We start from the raw sequence: 16158 nt of genomic DNA on the forward strand, positions 1-16158 counted from the left end.
TATGTACCTGCTGGAAGTTATATAAGGAAATATGGATGTGTGGTGCTAGATGTCAAGCTACCACTGGAGGTGAGAAAGTGGTTTTAGGAAATGGTGATAGGGAGAATACATGAAGAATGCAGACAAAAGCAGTGTCGAATGTTAAGACATCGCTTGCAACGTGTCTGACAGCATTTATGGAATAGTCTACAAGCATTGGAACTGTTGTTTCTGAAAAGAAACAGTCAAGAGTTATAAAAGGTATTCAAAGATAGTTTGGGATATTGGTGGTGATTCTCTGACTGATTCTCAGCAAATATTTATGGGTCTTGACCAAGTATTTACTCCTACCGTTAATTCCTAAGCATGGTCTGGCCTATTTAAAGGATGTATCAGCATTCTCACAAGAGCGACATTCCATTCCCTCTAAACCATGGGGTTTGTTAAGATTTGGGCATACTGCGCCTGGATCTGGTTTTGTGAAGGTTTCATTTATAAATGTTTAGCTAAAAAGGGGGAGAGAAACATTATCCTGAGGATGTACCAGAAGCAAGCGAATGTGGTAGCAAGCAGAAGTTGGTTTCAGGCACAAAAGTCACTAACTGGGTATATCACTTGTGACTTGTGATCTGAGTTAAGAAGACAGTTATGTCTTGTGATCTGAGTTACATTATCTATGTACTCAGCATTACATATTCTTCAGGAAGCTCTAGTGTTGAGGGGAAGGGTTGTGATGCAACTGATTCCTGTACAGCTTCTTCTTCATGTACACCAAAGTTGGTGTTGGTGATGGTGCTGACAATGACAAAGAGGAAGTGCAGACCCATATTAGGATGTGGTGTCTAGTGTAATGTTTATTTATTTTAGCTAAAATTTGCCAAAGGGGGAGATTGTTAGTACCTTAGGATTGACATTAATTTTGTAAAACAAATAATGTAATCACCTCTGTTGTTTTAATATGTTGGGTTGAAGAAGTTCAACATCTGGACCAACATGTCATGTAAGATGTCATAACATCGTGACTGTGACATCACGCATGTGTGTAAAACTGAATTAGTTAATTCTGTTATGTGTTAACTGATTCAATATCCTAGGATTAGTTAGAATCCTATGTGACGTTATTTGTGGAGGTCTTGAAGACTCAATCAGAATATTTGGTGAATATACAGTTTCTAAATATGGAGATATTTTAGGAAGTAAAAGATTGAAGACCTTGATTGTAGCAGAAGTTTTCTGCTGGCTTTGTAACAGCAAAGGAGAAGTTTGCTACGATTTCTGAAGGCCCAAATCCAGTTGGGTGTTTAGGTTATAAATAGCAGATTGTAACCTAGGTTTGGTAAGCCTCAAATAATGTAAAATTAGGGGTGTGTGTGAGGTAAACCTCCCAACCTGTGGGAAGGTTACCATGTGTTTCTCAGTGCTCGAAGGCATGAGATTATTTGTAACTCAAAGCCTGTAGGTAAGAGTTTGTTATGGTCTTGAACGAAGCTGTGAAGCAAGTTCAAGTTGTTTAGCATTACAATGTATTTATAGTGATAGGAATGGAAAATGGAGGTTTCTATCTAGGAGTTCCTAGGTATAGATTGCATTGGGTAGGGATTAAGTGAAGAGTTGTAAATGGGGGAGTTTAACTCTGAATTAATACTGCTGATAGTGGATCTTCTTCCTGGCTTGGTATGCCCCCAGAGTAGGTGATGTTGCACCGAACTGGGTTAACAATTACTTGTGTTTTTACCTTCTGCATGTTATAATTTTGTCTGTTATAAAATAAGGTAAACCTGTAATGCTGAAACAGGTGATGTTCAAATCAATGTTGAGACATCATGCTGATAACTGTGCAGGCTCAACAGAAGTAAGTGCTATGGTTGATCTCTGCTGTGTCTTTGTACCAGATGAACATAACTGGGTGTTCTTCCATACTATGGTGATATAGTAGCAGATGTCGTGACATCTGTGAATGTGTGCATATCAGTACTGGGTTTTAATTTGTGTAAATGTCTTGCTGTATTAGTAACAATGTTGGATCAGATGTCATGACTTGGAGTAGAACATCTGAACTCTGACTACACCAGAATTTCAGTATTGATACATTGAGGGAAGGGAAGTTTATTTGAAAAATTTATTCAATAGGAGTTGACTCCAAAAACGGGAGAGACGACTCATGCCTGTTATGTATCAACCCATAACAACAATGTATCGATACATTGAAGTCAACCTATTTTCTTAAAAATAAATTTTCAATTGGACTCGACCCATTGGCATGTTTTTTAATTTGTATCGACCCATTCAGTATGTATCGATACATATCAAGAACGTATCGACCCATTGGCATGTTTTTCATGAAAAATCATAAGTTTGACTTGTAACGACCTATCTAATATGATTTTAAAGGTCCAAATATGATAATGCACATCTAGACATAGACAACAAGATCCAATATACACAAATACTAAGTGTCCTAGTTTTGACATCATTCAAAATATATCTAAGAGGATAGTTCATTCACATTACTCACGTGGTAAAGGAAAACTTGTTAGAGAAAGAGGTCGAGGCATATCTAACTCCAATTTCACAACTGGAAATTAACCAACTTGTCAACTTTACAACAAGTATAAAGATACAGTGGTGGATTGTTGTCACAAGTTTGATGAACATTTTGAACCTACACCACATAAGGCTCAAACTCAAAGATCTACATCCACCAACAACAATCAATCTCAAGAAGGAAACAAGAATCAAGACTCAACTAATTCTGCTAATGCATATCTAGATCATCAAGATCAACTGCAATTACCTCAAGGATTGGAATCTCATACATGGTTTGCAGACTCAAGTGCCTCTCACCATGTGAGCTCTAACACTTCCAATTTGCAATATATTAAATCATGTGTTTGCCCAAACAAATTAGTTATTGGAAATGGACATAGCTTAGAATTTCAACCTATAGGAAATATTAACTTTCATTATTGTCTTGTGTTTAACACTAGCCTACAGTTAGTTGTTCTTTTACATGTGCCTAAGATAACTAGAAATATAATTTTAGTTTCAAAAAATTTCAAAGATAACAAAGTTTATTTTGAGTTTCATCCTAACAAATGCTTTGTGAAATCTCATAAATCTATCCAAGTCCTGATTGAAGGATTCCTTAAGGCAAGTGGCCTATATTGTTTCAACACTCTGAAGGTGGAATCCTCAAGGGGTAACTTGTAGCATAAGACATTTGATGTAGAACCAATAGGTAATAATGTAGTAGTTTCCCAAAATTCTTTTACTACTGATAAACATAATTGTAACTTATTTAAACTTGTGCACACTGTTTTATGGGTACCATGACCTGCTCCTTCAAGCAGCAGATACTCATATTATATTACCTTTGTGGATGCTTGTTCCAGGTACACTTGTATTTACTTACTCAAGCACAAGAGTGATGCGTTAACTGCATTCAAACTATTTTAAAGTTATATGTTAACTCAGTTCAATGCAAATATCAAGGCTATACAATTAGACTTTTGGGGTGAATTCAGGCTTATCACAAAGTTACTTACTGAACAAGGAATAATCCATATGTTAACTTATCCACACACCTCACATTAAAATGGAGTGGTGGAAAGAAAACATATACAAATAGTAGAAATGGGGCTCACCGTGCTTTCACATGCAACCATGTCAATTAGTCTTTAGGATCATAGTTTCACCACTGCAATGTAGTTGATCAATAGGCTCCCTACTAATTCCTTATTTGATTACAACACACCTTTTCATGTCTTATTCAATAGACAACCTGAATATGGCACAATCAAAACATTTGGTTGTGTTTGATATCCTCTACTAAGGCCTTACAACAAGAACAAGCTCCAATTCATAAGTGATTAATGCACATATCTAGGTGTTTCACCAACACATAAAGGTCATAAATGTCTCAGTCTGGAAGGTAGTATCTTCATATCAAAAGATGTTGTTTTCAATGAAACAGAGTTTCCTTGTAAAACAAGTTATCTCAAAGAAGATGGTAGTTCACAACTTCTACCAAGCCATTCATCTAAGATTACAAACTCGACGTGCTTATACCTAAGCCCAACCCTGCTCTTCACTTACATCAAATCTTATCCAATCAAACCTTACCCACTCATGTTTCTCCAACTATCCAAACACTTCATAATACTATAGACAACTCTAGCTCGCCTATCAAACCCAATGCTCCACCTCATACATAGGATCACCTATCTACCTTTGAACACAATCCAATATAACCTAAAGAGTTTCTAAGTAACTCTTCCCTTGTTTTAGAGACTTGTCAATTTCCAACTAGTCCCACTTCTCCACCTATCACCTCGTAGTCACCAAATGTGTCTATTACACCTGTTGGACAAAACCATCACATAACTATCAAGTCATGTCAGAATCTATTTCACCTTCGTTTAACACTCAAATTCCTCAGGCCCCACTTGTGGTTAATGATCACCTGATGCTCATTAGATCCAAGACTGGAAAATCCAAGCCAAAATCTTTTATAGTTCATGTTGAACCAACAACAACAAAGCAAGCCTTAGCATAACCTAAGTGGTTTCAAGCAATGAAATCAAAATATGAGTCACTTATGAAGAATGATACATGGGTCCAGACTACTCTACCACCTGGTAGGAAGCCAAGTGGATGCAAATGGGTTTACAAAGTCAAGGAAAATGCAGATGGAATCATCAATGAGTGTAAAGCATAACGTGTTGCTAAAGGTTTTCATAAACAGATGGTATTTAACTACCATCAGACATTCTCTCTGGTTGTGAAACCTACCACAATATGGATCATACTCACAATAGGACTCGCCATCAAGTGGACATAAATAACGCCTTCTTGAATGGGGAGCTGCACAAAAAGGTTTACATGCAACAAGCACCATGTTTTCTTGACACGTACGCTACCTTTGTGTGCAACTGAATAAAGTTATCTATTTCTTAAAAAAGCGCCACATGCATGGTATGAAAAGCTCCACAAAGCCATCCTACAATTTGGTTTTATCTGAAGCCAATATGACCACTCTCTCTTTATCTACCATCATCACAATATCATTATGTATGTATTAGGGTATATAGATGATATTTTACTCACAGAATTTGAATCATCTCTTCCTCATTAACTCAATGATAAACTTCAGACGACTTTTGAATTAAATAAGCTAGGAACTCCTCAGTATTTTCTTGGAATCGAGGTACATCACCAACCCAGTGGTGCTATTCTTCTAACTCTGACAAAATATATTAGGGACCTCCTTGGTAAAGTCAACATGACAAAGGCCAAGGGTGTGACAACTCCCATGTTCAATATGTGCAAACATAACAATCATGGAGAAGACAAGTTACTTGACCCCTTTCTTTACAGATCCATGGTTGAAGCATTGCAATATGTAACCTTAACTCGACTTGACATTGCCTTATGTGTAAATAAAGCATGTCAATATTGTTAGCCTGGAATTTCTAGTTGAAGAAATTTTAACAAAGAATGCTAAGTTGAGGAAATACTAAGTGTTCGTATTTATTGATAAGCTTCAACAAGAACAGACACATCGAATGGAGCATTCCGACTAGTATGATGAACATGGTTTGGAAGAATCTCAAGAACAAATCTAGTTGATTTTTCGACAACATGTCGAAGTTGAAGTGTTTGACAGACGCCAAAGACTTAGGATATTTTGGAATTCAAAGACTTGAAGGAATTTGTCTCAGCACTAGAGTTTTTCATAAACTACCTTCAACAAGAAGGAAGTTATATGCTTGGAGCAGTTACGAACGTGCGATAATGGTTTTAAGTTGTTTGCAAGTTCTGACAACATGAAGGTATTTAGAAGACTGAAGTGCCATTTTTTGATATGTGTTCACTTTCTATGAACAAACTGTCGGAGACGGTTGGTTATCTTTAGTTTTGTATAAATAGCAGACTTATACATTATAATAAAGGTCTCAACATTCATATATTTCTCTATAGAACTAGAGTACCTGAGTCAAAGAGCAGAACCGTTTGTGAGGAACATATATAAGTATGCGTCATTCTCTTTCATTGTTTTTATGTTTCCTTAATTGAAACATTTTTCTTTAATTGTCATTTACTGCATTTTCTGTTTAATTTCATTTATTGCATTTTTTGTTTATTAAATTGATTCAAGATTAATGGTTATTAAAGTTTGTGTCCATTTTGTCTATGTACAGACATTCACATTCGATTAACGAACACTTTTCCTTGTATATTTGTTTTGCACAGATTGCTTCTGAGATTTTTCAAGTTAATCTCACAAGTGAACTAAACTCGTGATTGTCTGCTAAAAACACTTGCAAACAAATACATGGTTGCACCACTTGAATCACATTGGAGTGTGGTCAAAAGAATGTTATGATATATTAGTGTTACAATCCCGCATAAATTACTTATGGCACCTGCTTATTCCATGCATAGACTCTCACTGAGATCATATAGTGACTCAGATTGAAAAAGTGAACTTGATGACAAGTGCTCGATCTTAGGTTCATGTGTGTTCCTTTGACCTAATGTAGTTGCTTGGATTTTCAAGAAACAATCATTAGTAGCCCAATCCATCACAGAGGCGGAGTATCATACATTAACGCATACAACAACTAAAGTCTTGTGGATCGAGTCACTTCTTCAAGAACTCTCAGTGCCTCATTTCCACCCAAGCATCTTTGTGATAATCCCAATGTCGTAATGATATATCATAATTCAATTTTTCATGCTAGAACGAAGCATATTGAGCTTAATATTCATTTTGTAAGAGAAAGGGTTGCAACCAGCAAACTTCAGACCAAGCATGTTCCAACTCAAGCTCATATTGCATACATCCTTACGAAACAGTTACCCTCGAATCTCTTTGTTTATTTTCAGAACAAACTCAAAATTTCTTGTCTCAAGCAATCATGAGTTTGAGAGAGAATTTTAGAGTATACATAATTAGATAATATATAAAGTATTTATGAAGTTAGTTTTGGTTGTTACACTTGAAGTAACTAACTCATAACTCATGCATGCATGTATAAATATAAAAGCCAAAAGCTTCGTTGAAGTAATGAGAAAGATATTTTACTCGATCAAAGTTTTATTCTCTTCCACGCCTCTTCCATGCATTCAATCATCATCACCATGAGAATCTTCTAATTCAACATTCTCAAACCCTACAGGAGAGAGGTACATAAATAAAAAATATAGTTGTTATGGTTGTTTCTTTGAGATGTTAACTACAAAAGAACAAATTGAAGTTTGAAGCAATAATGAAATTTTTATGGGTAAGAAATTGGAGAAAATGTTATGGGTAGTTAGGTAAGTATACATATCCTTGAAAATTCAAAACTTTGATTTTTGTCAAACATAAAAAGTAAAAGGTTGGACTTGTAGCTTCAAATCAAATTGTGTTGGGGTAAAGAAGACTCAAGTTTGCTCTTTATTCAAACATGAATGTAACCTATAAAATTGCATTTTGAGCTAGACATGTATTTGAGGTTTGCAAACGTGTAACCAATCACTTGGTAAATATCTTTAAACTCTATAAACAAAGCTTAACTTTTTGAAAAGACGACATCAAGCAGAACACAGTTTTTTAGCTTTCTCTTTGCTCTCTTCTAATTGAAGTGTTTACTAACCAATTTTTCTTTTTATGATCATATGATAATAGAGCGGTCTTAGTATCATAATTATAGAATGGACTTTCTATCATATTTAAGGATGTAATTCTACAGAAGATAATAGTAGAGTTTCAATATATTTTTAACTAGATTGTTTTATCTTAACAAAAACATCTTAAAGAAAGAAAGTGACCTTAATACGTGATTCAATACCGTAGTATATTCGGCAACAAGAATATCTTCAAAACAATTTTTCCATATATAATAATGTTAAGACATTTCATTTATGTCATATGTACTAAAGATATTATTAGTGGTTTTGATTCAACTAATTTTGACTTCAATAAATCACTTCAATTTTAAATCTGTCACTTCAAAAGATGACAATAAAATATACTTTTCTTATCTATGAAAAAAATCCTTTGTTTTGAAAAATGATTTTTCACGGATGCTCGAAACAATTGAACAAGAAGCAAAAAGATGACATGACTAATAAAATTAACCCAATAGAATAATAATAATTATTATTATAATGCCTATAAGTCTGTCGAATAAGTATGAGATGTTCTAATAAAAAAGTATAATATTGAGAAAGTTGGAGTTAGAAATTATGATGTTAGTCGATACCTCAAATACCATATGATTGATGACAAATTTCTAAAGAAAAAATTCCATGAGATCCAGAAGATTGATCATGAAATCTTAACTGAAGGATTGGTCTTAGATAAGTAATTTCGAGGAGATGATATTATAGACAAGATGCCCTTTGTATGAAAGGACTTCAAAAACCTTCTAAAGCATGAAACCAAATATTTTTCCTAGAATGTCTAATAGCTCGCCTTTGTGTAGAGGAAGAGCCTCGTAGCAAGACCATAAATATTGAGTGTTGTTTGTTTAAAATAACAACACTAAAAAGAAATTCATGGGTGGGAGTTCTTAAGTCAAATGACAAAATTGTCGAGAATTAGAACTATAATATTAATAACAACTACAAATTCAATGGCAACAAGGATCCCCCAAAGGTCCAAAATGTGAGGCATAAATCACCCTCTTGAAAGAATATTGGTTATAATTCATGTGATACACCTGTGGCAAATCAGGTCATATGGCTCACAAGTGTAAAAATAGGCCAAGTTCTTCTCCGCAAGTTAACATGACTAAAAATTTATGTGTAGCTATGATTTCTAAGATCAACCTTACTAGTCGATCAAATGGGTGGTGGATTGACACTCAGTCATCTCTTCATGTTTTCTTCGATCTTGATATGTTTAAAACACACATAAATGCTAAAAAAAAGAGTTATTTGGGATTCTCACATCACTAATATTGTTGGAACTAAAAATGTATATTTACGTTTTAATTTTTAATTTTAGAAAGACATTGACTCTAATAGCCGTGATGCACGTTTTAATGATAAGGAAGGATTTAGTTTTTGATTTTTCCTAAATAAAGTTGGGTGCACTCAAAATATAATGATTTACTATTACACCATTAATAAAAAAAGGTATTTTGGATGAGAAATGGTACACCACTTATGGGATGACATGTTTAAGTTGAACGTTAAAATGAATCAAATGTATCATTTATATTACATGTTGTGTGATTTTAATATTTTGAATGTTAGGCTTCGGTCATGTCAACAAGCATGTGATTTCAAATATGAGTAGCTTAGGCTTAATTCCTAAGTTATGCATTAATGTCTTTGAAAAATGTGATCTTTATCAAGCTAAAATAAGTAAAAGGTCACATGAATAAGTAGTTAGAGAATTTAAACTTCGAGATTTGATACACTATGATATATGTGAATTTGATGGAACATTGACCTAAAATAGAAAAAATATATTTTATCACTTCTATTGATGATTTTTTTTACTATATCTTATGAAAAGTAAAATTGAATCACTTGGCATGTTTAAGATTTTGTAACAAATTTAAAAATCAAGTCAATAGGAATATTAAGAGACTTTGTAATGATAAAGGAACAAAGTATGATTCTTATATGTTCAATAACTTTTATAAAGTTCATGGAATTAAACATGAAACAACTCTATCATATCCTTCTAAAATGAATTATAAATTTGAAAGAAAATATATAAATTTTATTGAATAGGTTATTTATATTATGCTTAATTATGGTGTTGCATCTCATTGGTGGGGGAAATTTAATTGACTTTTTTTCTATGTGATGAATAAGGTTCTGAAATCTAAGCGCATATTTTCTCCTTGTGATATCTTAAAGAAATTAAAATCTAATTTATATTATCTTCTAGCATAAGGTTCACAGCCTATGTTTTGATCTTGTACCCCAAGAAAACTTAACTTTCAAATAGAGCTTATGAATGTGTATTCATTAGCTATGCAGTAAACATCAAAGTGTCACAATATTATGACCTAAAAGGTAAAATGATCATGTAGTGAAAAAATTTATACTTTCATTAAAATGGATTCCACTTCAAATTTAGAAATAGATAAGGTGGCTCAATTAGTCACATTCATGTGATATGTGTAACACCTTAAATCCCGAAACTTATAAATAAAATATTATACGATAATTTAAGGTGTCACCAACGACAAACCTTCCAAAAACACATCAAATCATTTCAAATTACACAGTGGGAAAAAAATTCAACACAAATTCATAAATAAGTTATAAGCTCCAAAATACCAAACAAACAACAACAAGTTTGAAAACATAATAACTTTTGTCCTTGATATTACACAATCAGAGCAGTAAACCACTAATGTATTATAAAGCGAATAGAATAAAAGCGAAGAGTATCTCCAACAAGTCACATTCCAACACACAATAACAATGATCACTTCTGAGTATCTGCAAGATGCCCATGGTGGACAACATGAAGCAAAAAGGGTGAAAAACAACATTCAATATAAATAGTATAAATAATGATAAGGTAGAGAATATACAACAAGCAAACATTCATTACATAATCAACAACAACATGGTCTCACTCTCATTCGTAATAACATACACATATTTACAACCAATTAACAACATCATGAACAATCAACTACATATGCAATGTACTCCATAACATACTCATTATGCATGTGGTACCATTTATGAACAATCAGGTTCATCTGCATCCTGAATACCCATCATAGGACCATAACACACCAAATCGTTATTATCACCATAGGTAATGCTCCATTAATTCCCATCATGAACTAGCTACTCGCTCCTGAATCCCCATCATAGGACCAGAACACACCAAAATGGGACTGAAGTTCGTACACCATGATGCATGATTCTTAACAACATAAATTATCACCAAAAGGTTCACCAAAGCAAATCACCATGCATATTTCACCGTTTATGCACAACATCATTCACCATATGCAATAACTAATCAATGTTATGGCATTCAACAAATAACACAAAACAGTAGCAACTCAATAAATTCATAATCACGAGCATTCAATCATGTTAATTCATTATAACATCAACGAAATCATTAGGCAAACACAATAATTCATTAATCGATCATACATATCATCACATACATCTCTATAGTAGAAAAATATCCATAACTCAATTATTTCACCAAGAACTACAATGAGGTAGCTCTACCCGTTATTTTTCTAACGATTTGAACAACATCTCATTTGGACTTATAAAATGAAAGTTACAGCCAAAATCGTCGAACAATGCAACAAAGGGTAAAACAATTTTTTTCACAAATTGGCCTATGACAATCGATTGTCACCAAAATAATTTTGCTACTGACTTCCAAAAATAGGAACTTAATCGAATATACCCCCTTCAATTGATTGTAATGTTAGTTTTTTTTCAAAAATTGAAAGCATGCAATTGATTGACTACATAGTGCAATCAATTGACACCCTTATTTTTTCACAATTTCAACTAGTGTAATCGATTGCATTGTAATGACAATCTATTGTCATTACTAAATTTTCTAGAAAAATAAATTTTGTTCATACGTTCATCATCTCCTTCCCCTCTAATCCTCCATACATGAACCCGATCAATTTCTCTAAAATTAAAAGATCCAAGACATGAATCACGAGCATTCAATCATGTTAATTCATTATAACATCAACAGTAGCAACTCAATAAATTCATAATCACGAGCATTCAATCATGTTAACTCATTATAACATCAACGAAATCATTAGACAAACACAATAATTCATTAATCGATCATACATATCATCACATACATCTCTATAGTAGAAAAATATTCACAACCCAATTATTTCACCAAGAACTACAATGAGGTAGCTCTACCCGTTATTTTTCTAACGATTTGAACAACATCTCATTTGGACTTACAAAATGAAAGGTACAGCCAAAATCGTCGAACAATGCAACAAAGGGTAAAACAATTTTTTTCACAAATTGGCCTATGACAATCGATTGTCACCAAAATAATTTTGCTACTGACTTCCAAAAATAGGAAATTAATCGAATATACCCCCTTCAATTGATTGTAATGTTAGTTTTTTTTCAAAAATTGAAAGCATGCAATTGATTGACTACATAGTGCAATCAATTGACACCCTTATTTTTTTACAATTTCAACTAGTGTAATCGATTGCATTGTAATGACAATCTATTGTCATTACTAAATTTTCTAGAAAAATAAATTTTGTTCATACGTTCATCATCTCCTTCCCCTCTAATCCTCCATATATGAACCCGATCAATTTCTCTAAAATTAAAAGACCCAAGACATGAATCACGAGCATTCAATCATGTTAATTCATTATAACATCAACAGTAGCAACTCAATAAATTCATAATCACGAGCATTCAATCATGTTAACTCATTATAACATCAACGAAATCATTAGGCAAACACAATAATTCATTAATCGATCATACATATCATCACATACATCTCTATAGTAGAAAAATATTCACAACCCAATTATTTCACCAAGAACTACAATGAGGTAGCTCTACCCGTTATTTTTCTAACGATTTGAACAACATCTCATTTGGACTTACAAAATGAAAGGTACAGCCAAAATCGTCGAACAATGCAACAAAGGGTAAAACAATTTTTTTCACAAATTGGCCTATGACAATCGATTGTCACCAAAATAATTTTGCTACTGACTTCCAAAAATAGGAAATTAATCGAATATACCCCCTTCAATTGATTGTAATGTTAGTTTTTTTTCAAAAATTGAAAGCATGCAATTGATTGACTACATAGTGCAATCAATTGACACCCTTATTTTTTCACAATTTCAACTAGTGTAATCGATTGCATTGTAATGACAATCTATTGTCATTACTAAATTTTCTAGAAAAATAAATTTTGTTCATACGTTCATCATCTCCTTCCCCTCTAATCCTCCATACATGAACCCGATCAATTTCTCTAAAATTAAAAGACCCAAGACATGAATCACGAGCATTCAATCATGTTAATTCATTATAACATCAACAGTAGCAACTCAATAAATTCATAATCACGAGCATTCAATCATGTTAACTCATTATAACATCAACGAAATCATTAGACAAACACAATAATTCATTAATCGATCATACATATCATCACATACATCTCTATAGTAGAAAAATATTCACAACCCAATTATTTCACCAAGAACTACAATGAGGTAGCTCTACCCGTTATTTTTCTAACGATTTGAACAACATCTCATTTGGACTTACAAAATGAAAGGTACAGCCAAAATCGTCGAACAATGCAACAAAGGGTAAAACAATTTTTTTCACAAATTGGCCTATGACAATCGATTGTCACCAAAATAATTTTGCTACTGACTTCCAAAAATAGGAAATTAATCGAATATACCCCCTTCAATTGATTGTAATGTTAGTTTTTTTTCAAAAATTGAAAGCATGCAATTGATTGACTACATAGTGCAATCAATTGACACCCTTATTTTTTTACAATTTCAACTAGTGTAATCGATTGCATTGTAATGACAATCTATTGTCATTACTAAATTTTCTAGAAAAATAAATTTTGTTCATACGTTCATCATCTCCTTCCCCTCTAATCCTCCATATATGAACCCGATCAATTTCTCTAAAATTAAAAGACCCAAGACATGAATCACGAGCATTCAATCATGTTAATTCATTATAACATCAACAGTAGCAACTCAATAAATTCATAATCACGAGCATTCAATCATGTTAACTCATTATAACATCAACGAAATCATTAGGCAAACACAATAATTCATTAATCGATCATACATATCATCACATACATCTCTATAGTAGAAAAATATTCACAACCCAATTATTTCACCAAGAACTACAATGAGGTAGCTCTACCCGTTATTTTTCTAACGATTTGAACAACATCTCATTTGGACTTACAAAATGAAAGGTACAGCCAAAATCGTCGAACAATGCAACAAAGGGTAAAACAATTTTTTTCACAAATTGGCCTATGACAATCGATTGTCACCAAAATAATTTTGCTACTGACTTCCAAAAATAGGAAATTAATCGAATATACCCCCTTCAATTGATTGTAATGTTAGTTTTTTTTCAAAAATTGAAAGCATGCAATTGATTGACTACATAGTGCAATCAATTGACACCCTTATTTTTTTACAATTTCAACTAGTGTAATCGATTGCATTGTAATGACAATCTATTGTCATTACTAAATTTTCTAGAAAAATAAATTTTGTTCATACGTTCATCATCTCCTTCCCCTCTAATCCTCCATATATGAACCCGATCAATTTCTCTAAAATTAAAAGACCCAAGACATGAATTTAACATTGAATCATATTATCACAACCATCAACATGTTACAACACCTATTTTCATCATGATCCATAGCAATTCAATAACAATTTCATCAACAATCATGAACACAACTCAGGCATTCAAGTATTCATTAATGTCAAAGTTTTATATATGAATATTCATGATATTTCAAACATAAATTCAGTCATAGAAACACATGTAGATACATAATCAACCAACAAATTCCATATTTCTATCACACAACAATTCATCAAAGCAAATCATGGAACCCTAGTGAGAGTAAGGACCTCTTTTCTCTATCCCATCATGTAATACACACATATTGATAGACATTTCTCCCTCTCACCTTAGATTTCCAACAATGATAGTGAATCAAACAACTTCTATGGATTTCCTCTTTAAGGCCCTAGCTTTCCTTCCAATTGCTCTTGTTCACCAGCCTCTTGTTTTCACGTATTATAAAAGTTTTCTCAAAACCTAGTTTCTCCCAACTTTTAGAATATATAGTAATCTCATTACTTTTACCTAATTATTATTTTTGCCCATCAATTTTTCAATTTCACTCCTTTCACCTCGTTCTTTCCTCAATCCACCCAATTGGCCCAAATCCTTATTTTTACCAATTTTCTCATTTTATTTCTAATAATAATTAAAATGCTATTTATTCTAATTATTTTTATAATTATTCTATCAAGCTACTACATTCTCTCCACATCCTACAATTGCCACTACACCCTAACAACATATAATTTTTTAAACGCACACAAAACACCAATTAATTAAATAGAAATTCTAGTTAATTCAATTAAATAATTTAATTGAATTTGAGGTGTTACAACTCTTCATCACTTATAGAATTTTTTCCCTCGAGAATTACCTTAAGAAAGCAGAGTCAAATACGACTCTCTCATTTGTCTATCGAGCTCCCAAGTTATGCTTCCACCAACTGGTCCTCCCCACACTACATTCACTACACTAAGACAACCTCCTTATCATGTAACTTCTTCACTTCCTGATCCTCTATTCGCATGGGTGATGCCTAAATAGTCAGGTTTCCTCTCACCCATATATCTTCCACTTGGATCACATGAGACAGATTCAGAATGTATCTCCTCAATTGAGACACATGAAACACATCATGAATATTAGTAAGCGACAGTGGTAAAGTAATCTGATAGGCCACCTCTCCTATCCTCTGTAAGATCTGGTATGGACCAAAAAAACCTGGCGTGAGCTTTAGAGATTTCAAAGCTCGACTAACATTGGTTACTGAAGTAACTCTAAAAAACACATGGTCTCCATCTTGGAACTCAAGTGCTTTCCTTCTCTTATCATGGTAACTCTTCTAGAGACTATGTGAAGCTTTCATCTTCTCTTGGATCATCTTGATCTTCTCAGAAGTTTTTTGCACAATCTCAGTTCCAATCACCACACTCTCACCTGATTTGTACCAATATAGAGGTATCCTACACCTCTTACCATATAACGCCTCAAACGGGGCCATTCCAATACTCGAATGGAAATTGTTATTGTAAGTGAACACAATCAGCGGAAATTAGCCATCCCAACACCTCCTTGTTCTAAAACACAAGCCCTTAATAGATCCTCAAAGGATTAAATAGTCATCTCCGTCTAACCGTCCGTATGTGGATGATAAGCAGAACCCAACTTCGGCTTGGTACCCAACACTTCTTGCAAACTCTACCAAAACCTAGATGTAAACCTCAGATCGCTATCTGACACGATGCTCGACGAAATACCATGCAGGCTAACAATTCTCTTAATGCACAACTCAACCAACTTCTATAA

This window comes from Lathyrus oleraceus, chromosome 4 (genome assembly GCF_024323335.1).
Source record: "Lathyrus oleraceus cultivar Zhongwan6 chromosome 4, CAAS_Psat_ZW6_1.0, whole genome shotgun sequence".
Lineage (NCBI taxonomy): Eukaryota > Viridiplantae > Streptophyta > Magnoliopsida > Fabales > Fabaceae > Lathyrus > Lathyrus oleraceus.